This window comes from Anser brachyrhynchus, assembly GCF_964034855.1.
Source record: "Anser brachyrhynchus genome assembly, chromosome: Z".
Classification (NCBI taxonomy): Eukaryota; Metazoa; Chordata; class Aves; order Anseriformes; family Anatidae; genus Anser; species Anser brachyrhynchus.
Genome location: NC_137697.1, coordinates 9,906,942 through 9,916,199, shown reverse-complemented (window position 1 = coordinate 9,916,199; position 9,258 = coordinate 9,906,942). Strand labels below are relative to the sequence as shown.

The 9,258-nt window shown below is 39.0% G+C and overlaps 1 long non-coding RNA gene across 1 annotated transcript; it reads right to left on the bottom strand.

Annotated features, from left to right (window-relative positions):
• Positions 1-2,004: 2,004 nt before the first annotated feature.
• Positions 2,005-8,483, bottom strand: LOC308185516. The gene is made up of 3 exons (XR_013943434.1): positions 7,969-8,483; positions 7,072-7,316; positions 2,005-2,843 (listed from the first exon to the last, which is right to left on the bottom strand). It is a non-coding gene; the product is annotated as an uncharacterized lncRNA (long non-coding RNA).
• Between the last annotated feature and the right edge of the window lie 775 nt (positions 8,484-9,258).

Below are 9,258 nucleotides of genomic sequence, written 5' to 3'. Positions count from 1 at the left end.
CAGCCTTTTGGAGAGCAAAGGGATAGACTCTGGAAGTCTGCATTGCAACTGCATGGAGCCCAGCTGTTTCAAGAAGCTCTACAGCCCCACAGAAAACCAGAGCTCCCAGCTTAATCAGATCTCTTTCCATAAACTCGTTCTAAAAAAAACTGGACTGTAGCCTCATTGTCTTTGAATCCAAGACCCCAAAAAGAGGATAACCATAGAAACATACTGGTTTTATTTATTTTATTTTTATATACACACCCACCTGCTTGTTACAGCCGATACAAGTTTTGGACATCCCACATAAAAAATGACAAAAAAGAAAAAAAAAAAAGCAACCTTGGGGCTAGTCCTAGTGTAGATTACAGAATTGTTCGCAGATGTTCTCTGTATAGAGAAGGTCTTGTTTCCAGCCAAGGTAACAGAGAAATCTTAATAAACTCCATTGCACATTTGAATTCTAAGTGCAGAAGGTTTAGTGTTTACAAGAACAATTTACCAAAATCCAGAAGTTGCTTTGTCCACACAGAATCAAAAGCTACTACTTTGCTTATATGTGGTACAAACCATATAATGCTGTGTACACTATCGGTAATGAAACAATTATTACATTACACTTAAGGACAAATATTATTTTGAAAAAGCCACATCCATGAAGTTCACATTTCAAGGAGAATGAACAGACAGGCCAAAGTGTGGAAAAATGTGTAAACAAATCATTACCAATTTAAGTTCCTCTCAATTTCACTAAAAAAAAAAAAAAAAAAAAAAAAAGAAGTGCTTTTGAGTTCAAGTTTCTCCTGCTTCAATGAAATGATGGGCAGTGTTTACATTTTTCATTTGTTTGTTTGTTTCCCCTCAAAAGAGGTCCTGAAAAATCATATAAGCAACTTTTAAATAATGTAAACAATTATTTTTTTAAAAAAGTATTTATATTTTTCAAATAAATATTTCTACCTATTTATTCTGTTTTTATACCTTGGGCACAAAGCAGTCTTAACTTTACAACAACTTCATTAGAATTTCTGCTCCTAGTAAGGCAAAAGTAGGTATTTCTTAGAGTTCTGCTTGGAAATTCTGAAATATCTGAAGACTTTCTCAATAGTATACCAGTTCTGACTAATCACAAAAAAGATGGAAGTAAGATGCAGTTTTGTAACCAATCCTGATAACATTGGTATGCACATTTAAGCTTTCTCCTATTCCTTATTGACACATCACTCTAGAATTAGAGCAAGTCAAAATGCAAGCCTTGGCTGCTCTTGATAGTCTCACCTTTTCAAGTAGCTGCAAACATCTACTTTGTGACAATTCTGAAATAAGAAAAGTTTGTTTTTAAAAAACTTGGAGGTGATGAGGTATTAATTACTCCCCCCTCCCACAACATCTATCTCCTTTCATGCATTTTAAAGAGAAAGACCACTCTGAAACAGCTAAAAAAGTATCATAGATAAGAGTCAATATGCAAGATACACTAAAATCTCTGAGAGCAAAAAGTGGTGAAGGGACTGTACCTTTCTGCTGTGAAGTACAATCACGTGCACTTTTAGCTAGCAATAGCTGGATCTTCACTGTTTTGCAGCGCTTGACTATTTCAGTAATTGAGAAAATCTGGTGGAGATGCTGAATTTTCAGAGGCTGCATGTGTATTCTATTGCCTCTAATTAGCTTAAGATTTAATCCTCCAAAAAATGCCACCAAAGTGAGTGAAACTAAGCAGTAAGAATAAAAAGGCAAAAATTCTCAAAGAATGATGATTTTATTATTAATATATACATCTGCAAGTCTCCATAGGACTTGGGTCTACAGTCTCATCAGTTATTTCCCAAAAGTTCTTATTCCGTATGACTTACAGTAAGATATTAAAATTATGACATGAATGAACTATAAATTTATAGAACAAAAACTCAGATCCCACTGTCTGCAATGACAGTGCTACCATCTAGTGGAATAACAATGGTTATACAAGCAGCAACTGCAAGCTACAGGTCGAAATGTATCAGGAGAGTTTTAGTCTGTAGCTATGATCACAGAATCACAGAATTGTAGGGGTTGGAAGGGACCTCGAAAGATCATCGGGTCCAACCCCTCTGCCAAAGCAGGTTCCTTAGAGCAGGCTGCCCAGGTAGGCGTCCAGACAGGCCTTGAATATCTCCAGAGAAGGAGACTCAACAACCTCCCTGGGCAGCCTGATCCAGTGCTACATCACCCTGTTCCAGTGCCCCGTCACAAAAAAAAAAAAAAGTTCATGTGGGTGCGGAACTTCCTGTGCTCCATTTTGTGGCCATTACCCCTTGTCCTGTCCCCACAAATCACTGAAAAGAGGTTGGCCAACTCCCTCACCTCAGGTATTTATAAGCATTGATAAGATCCCCTCTCAGTCTTCTTTTCTCCAGGCTGAACAGACTCAGGTCTCTCAGCCTTTCCTCATAGGGAAGATGCTCCAGGCCCTGTATCATCTTTGTGGCCCTCCACTGGACTCTTTCCAGGAGATCCCTGTCTTTTTTGTACTGGGGAGCCCAGAACTGGACACGGTACTCCAGGTGAGGTCTGACCAGGGCAGAATAGAGGGGGAGGATCACCTCCCTTGACCTGCTGGCCACGCTCCCTTTCATGCGCTCCAGGCCCATTGGTCCTGCTGGTTCATGGTCAACCTGTCATCCACCAGGACCCCCAGGTCCTTCTCCTCAGAGCTCCTCTCCAGCAGGTCATCCCCCAGCCTGTACTGATATGTGCAGTTGTTCCTTCCCAGGTGCAGGACTCCACACTTGCAAATGATATTTGTATCCATCCAGCAAAGGAAAGTTCACAGCACAGGAAACTCCATGGGATTTCTGACAGCAGCTGCGTTACTGCACCTGAGAGAAAGATGATTTCCATACCAAAGGGGTGTTAATTACCAGTAAAATTTTAGTGAAGGTAGGGGGAAAACAATCCCCCCGGCCTCTCTCCCCCATGCACACCCCATCCTCCCCACCCAACCCTGTTCCCTTCTCCCCTCCCAGTATAATAAAAAAAATAAAATAAAATAAATTGCTCAAACGTACTGAAGACAGCACACAAGAGAATTGCAAAGATTTAGTCCAAATAGACATTGACAAAAGAATTAAAAAATGGATTCAGATCTGAATGGATAACAACTGGACAGAAATGAGAGAAATTTCTGTTGAAAAGCAAACTTTGAGTTTAGTTTCAATCTTAAACTTTTTCATAAACAGGGCAACTATGCTAGTGAAAATTGGTTACAACACAGTTGTCAGCATATCTTCCATTTTTCACACAGCTGATTGATGCCTTGGAGACAGTACGATCACTGTAGAGGAAGACTGGAATATGATGTTGCATTGGCTTCAAAGTTGAACTGGTGGGAATGGGCTAAGTTAAACAAGGTTTTTACTTAAGACTTAAAACAAACAAACAAAAAAACAACAACAAAAAACACCACTATACCTAAAAATCTGCAAAGAGCTGGAGAATCATTTGATAGATTTAACCAAGAATGAAAAGAGACTGACATATATTGTCAGAGTATGACTAAACCACTATTGTGGTCCATCACAGACGATGGCAAATTTCTTTTCAGAGAAGGCAGGGTATGTAACATGCAAAACAGTAGAAGTGTTAGTTGAAATACATTTCAAAAGCTGCATGTAATTCTGACCACTTTGCTCAAGAAAACACTAACTTAAATCTGGAACAGATTGGAGCTAGGGTGAAGTCAGAAGTAGAAATAAACAGTAGTATCAAAAATGGCAATATAATAGGGTATAGTAGCTATTTATGAATATATCAGGGGCATTAAAACCTGAAAGGAAGAAAAGCTGTTAAAAGTTAGAGACAGTGATGGCAAGCAACCAGATAGGTGCAGAAATGATTGCACTATGGGCTGTGAAAAAGAATGGGTCTAACCCTCAGAGAACTATATATTAGGACAACCTTCTCATAGGAGTGGAATGAGAAACAACCTAACTAGCACTAATATGGAGCTGAAAATGCTCATAAAATATAGTTGTCCACGGTAGATGGAGGTTGGAACTGCTGATCCAGGAAGTCTCTTCTTTTTGTGTGTGGTGTTTCCAGAGCCATCATTTTCATTCTAGTTTTGCAGATCAGCTCTAAGAAAGGCATTGGAAGGAGTAATTTCAGTTACAGAGAATGAATCTGAATTGGTCCTACAGTGAGCATATAAATCCTTGCTTCTGTTTATTAACTTCCAAGCACCATTGATTCTTCTAATGCATTTGGTTTTCTCTCTGCTGAAATTGTTTTTCAATAAGGTGATGCAGTGTCTCTTCCTGTGTTTGGTTTCCAGACAAACCAAGTTTCATCACTTACATAAAGTAATGGGCCTTTAATCAACCGACTCAATCCTTCTTATTTGGAACATCATGCATTATGCTCATACAAAATAGAAATGAGATGTATTAAAATTACAAGTCACCATGAACCTATCTGCAATTTTCTTGTCCATGCTAGCAATAAGGTTCTTCTTATACATTGTAATCAGAAAGGAAAGAAAGTAATCTCAGACTATACAAGTTTCATTTTAAAGAAGGAGAGTGACTTAATAGTGACTGTAACACTAACAAGATTGGTTTACATAAAAGAAGGAATGAAAATCTTATTGCAAAGATCTGTTATGCAACCTAGATACTTAAAAGGAATATTTGCATTTCTTGGTACATTTCTTTTTCTTTAAGTGCTTGAATAAATGTATATAGATTTGAACACTAATTCATTCTTCTTTTGTATACATTATTTCACTGCAATACTGTGGACTGAAATTAAGTGTTCTATCTGCAGCTGAAAATGTACTTACAAATTTATTCTAGTAATTAGATGACTGCTGGAAAAAGGTTTTATTTATTAGGAGATTTAAAGAATATGTACCCATTTTTTTCTTAAATATAAGACAATTTTACTAGAGGAAGAGATAGTTTTCAGTATCTGTAACTCTTTTCTTTCATTGAAAAGAAGTAAATACTAATTTCTGCAGAAAGTACTTTATCTCCTATAAGTGCAGAGGGAAAAATCTAAGTAGTATCTTAGTATTTTGATTCATGAATCAAGAAAGGTAACTCATTTATTGCGTGCTATTCCCTCCTCTTCATCTTCTCCTTGCAAGTACAGTGTTCAGGAGTCTTTTGGTAGCATCTTACTAGACATTTTGTGGCACATTTATGCATATCCTGGGCAACAAACTGAAGAAATATGTTGAAAAAAATAAACAGATTAGGTCTTATTCTTCTAGGCTTTTGGTCCTATAAAATATTCCTGCCTCCTCCAATAGAAAAACAGTTCAGATTAGTTGTTTTTGCATTTCTTTCAGGAACTAAAAGCAGAAGCAATATAAAAAGTCACAGAAGAGGATGTTCCTACTGAGATTTCCCTTACAATTTCCCTTACAATTCCCTTACAATTTCTCACTACCCTCTCTTCCCCACCAGCTTGACAGGTCCTGTAACACAAGCATTCAAATAGATTAGCACTTCAGTTTTCCCAGCTTCTTCTGCAGACGTATCTGTCTCAAAGCTTTCTTGGTTTTCAGCAGAGCAGCGAGAGCTCTGGCTTGTAGTAGCACACGGACAGCAGGTGTGGCTCGACAGCCCTGTATGAAAGTGTAAAGAGCCAACCGGTAATTAATTTTCATGTCTGCTTTTTGCAGTTGCTTTTTGCAGTTCCCTAGCGGTACCGGTAGATGATGCCCACGGATAACCCAGACGTTAGCAATGCCTTGCATGGAGTCCTGCTTCTTGGCTATATGCCCTAGGTACATTAACTTCCCTGCGGTTTACAGTCCCTAAGTTTCTTACAGACAGGTCAAACAGACACAGCAACACTAGTCTGAAGAGCTTTAATTCTACATTTGCAATAGGCTTCACTAATTCTAAATATTTACAATGGAAATATTCTGTTGTAAGGATGTTGCCTACACAGAACTAAATGAACAGACTTGCTCATACTTCCTGTACCCCCTCCAGCCCCTGCATCCCCTCTTCCAAATTACCTAAGTGCTGAATCTTCTAAAATCTGGTCCCAAGCTACATCCAGAAACTAGCTCTAGTCTCAAAGTACTAAAAATGTACTTCTCAGAAACAAAACTTCACAGGGCTCTTGCATGAAGCCCAAGACTCATGTACAACCTCCCATTTCTCCCCAAACCTCCCATTTCTCCCCAAACCTCCCCATTACAACCTTTGTTTCTGAATCTGCTGATAACCACTACAGCATAACCAGGTGGGATCATGTGTCTTAGAGGCCCTGCCAGGTACTTTCTGAACATAGGCATTTGTGTCCATTTATTTTGTTGCAATTCTGTGAAAAGCAACAAAACCCTCTACCCTTTGGTCAGTCCATCCAGGATAGCAGAATCTTTTTTTTTTTTTTTTTTTTTTCTTTCCCCTTCTTTCTCTGCACAGGCTATAGTTTCTCATTCTCTGATTCTTAAGCTATCTGCAGCTTGTTACAGACATGTCCAAAACAATTCCTTCTACACCAAGTAAATAATGCAGATGATCTGGAAGAAGTTCTTTTCATTCACTCTACCTAAAATAGTAGTTTGGCTAGACTGTCTATTCCTCATTTCCACTAGAAAACTATGAGATGATATGTGACATAGCCCATACCACACAACTGTTGATTCAATTTGTGGTAAGCTTTGCAAGGTTCATAGAAGCTGTAAACTTAAACCGTACTGTATCAAAGAATTTGTTCTTGGCTACTACTGTACATGGCTTAAACAATGCCACTGTCTTGTCCATTCCCACTGAAGTCACTGAAACTAAGCTGAGCTTCCAAATTTCTAACACTTTTACTCACAAGGGGAAGGAGTAGATCAAACAGTTTTGTTAATCATGCCACCACACTACCTTTCTACAGGAGTGCCCATTGCGAGGCATCCCAGCACAGCCAGGACACCAGCAGGCAGGTGACACATCTCATTATACAGACGCACTCATTCCAGAGAGGAGACATTTATCTGGATGCAAGCTTGAGTATACTTTTGATCTGAAGAGGCCAAATCCAGTTCAAGAACCACCACAAAGCACTGGCATATATGAAGATTTCATTGTATGCTTGACTTACCTCTTCACACATTCTCTGGTGGCTGCTAATGGCCATTAGTGCACACTGGTAGATACACCAGTATCCTTATATGAGGTGGCCATCTTCTGTCATCAGAAAAAACAGAATTACATGTGCTCCTTATTCAGAAAGTAACTGGTTACCCTTATATTCCCCTTTTCACATTATGAGAACAGCATCCATTTCCGTGAAGTACAGTGGTGTACAGGAGAAATTGTCAGTCAGGCTCACCACCAGACTCAGGGCTGGAATAGAGGACATAACATATTGGCACACAGCAGAGGGTAAAATCAGTCTATCTTTGTACAAATGCATAAGTCAATTGTGTCATCTTCACTTTTTTTTTTTTTTTTTTTACAGACTCATTGAAGAACTTTATATGGGCTGCAAGTGTTCAGCAAAAATAACAGTAGCATGTTAATAAAACGCTAATGCTTGCCTGCACATTAGAAACAATATCATATATTGGTTTATTCACCTACCCAGGATAAATAAATAAATAAAATATTTTCCCATCTTCCAGTCTCTTTGTTGAATTTTATTAAAGTTCAAACATGAAATGTCAACAAGCTATCTACATAATTTAAAGAAATTCAACTGCTCTAATTAGCAGCAGTTTACCTTCAGAAAAGCATAATCTGGGTATTTCTCAGACACCAACAGCCCTGACTTAAAACCTTAGTATCCTTGGAAAATGAGACTCTCAGTCTGCATATCTATTATATATATATATATATATATATATACACACACACACACACGTCATGTCCTTGAATTGAGTCATCTGAGAAAGCAGCAAGATTAGTAGAGCCTTTGCATTTTTACTATGGGACAGGGGTAATATCCCTATCTGCTGCATGGGAAATCTATAAATTAATCATTCCATGGGTGCCATACCTGTAAGAGTATTAGGGCCTGAGAGGTAAGTACTCTTCATAACAGCTCTTGTAATTGTTTAATATTCTGTATTGAGAGATTTACTAGATCTAACTTCTACTGCAACAACCTTCGGAGACCTGAACATCCCCTCACTCTGCTCTCAGGCAGTTTGAGGGCTACAGAAGTGAGGGAGTAAGTAGAGAGGTAGTGTAACAGCCTCCCCCAGCTAGCAGCTGGGAAAGTGCGTTGTGAAGTATCTCTGTCCTTCAAACACTCCTGTTAGGACTGATAGGCACAGCAAGCATGACTTCCCACCTGCTGCTTCAAACAGAGCTGGAGGAAAGATAAGCAAAGTGCCAGGTCACTGTGTGGTGCTTGCCAGTTTAAAGGAATCACATAAAGAAGTACAGAAGTTAATGTGGGCATGGAGGCTACAGCTGCACCATGCAGAGCAATTTGTCAGGTACAGAACTGTGCAACTATCACTTGTTATAGCATCTCTAGTCCCATGGGTTACTCCCCATAGACGTGCCTGTGCTCTGCACTGCAAAAAGAAGGATGTAATTACCAGTAAGAGGTGATGCCTAAACTGTCAGCCTGGGCACAAACATCCAGACAGTGCAGGCTTACCTGTTAGTTAGCAACAGAGAGACAGAGCTGAACCGGCACATTTAGTGACAAGAGATTGAGGCTGAGAATTCCCCAAATCAGTGAATTGGTTTGAAATGTTTACTAAATATGCAGAGGAGGCATCTGGAGCTTGTAGGCAGGAGAGCAATCTGTGTGCACCAACAGGTGCTTGCCTTTAAAGGTCATCTGCAAGTAAAGAAGTTCAGCAAGCCACACTGTGCTGAAAATAGAAGAACAAAGAAAGCAACTACTGTAATTTCAGCACTTTTTTCCAGTGTAACAGTCAAATACTTTGAACTTACAACTGGATCACTTATGTTTTGAAATTCTTAGTAGAGCCCCTGTCCTGCAGCTATCTCAGTCTAGATAGATGTCGTTGCACTATGGAGTAAAGGCCCCAGGTAGCTCCTCTATCCACACATGATGTAGGAGCCTGACTTCAATTTGCACATAACCATGCAATGCTCACCAAGTATTTGTGTTTATTAGTATGTATCTGTGAAATATGACTCCTTTCCAGGCAATGTTTATTATCTTCAATTAGATCTTGTTAAATATGATCTTATCAGTTAAACAGCTTAACTAGGAACTGATGAATTAACAGCTGAATTAGTTACACCTGAACAAAACACTGTATATTAATTAACCAGGAGCTGCTTTGTTGTTTTAGCAACAGAG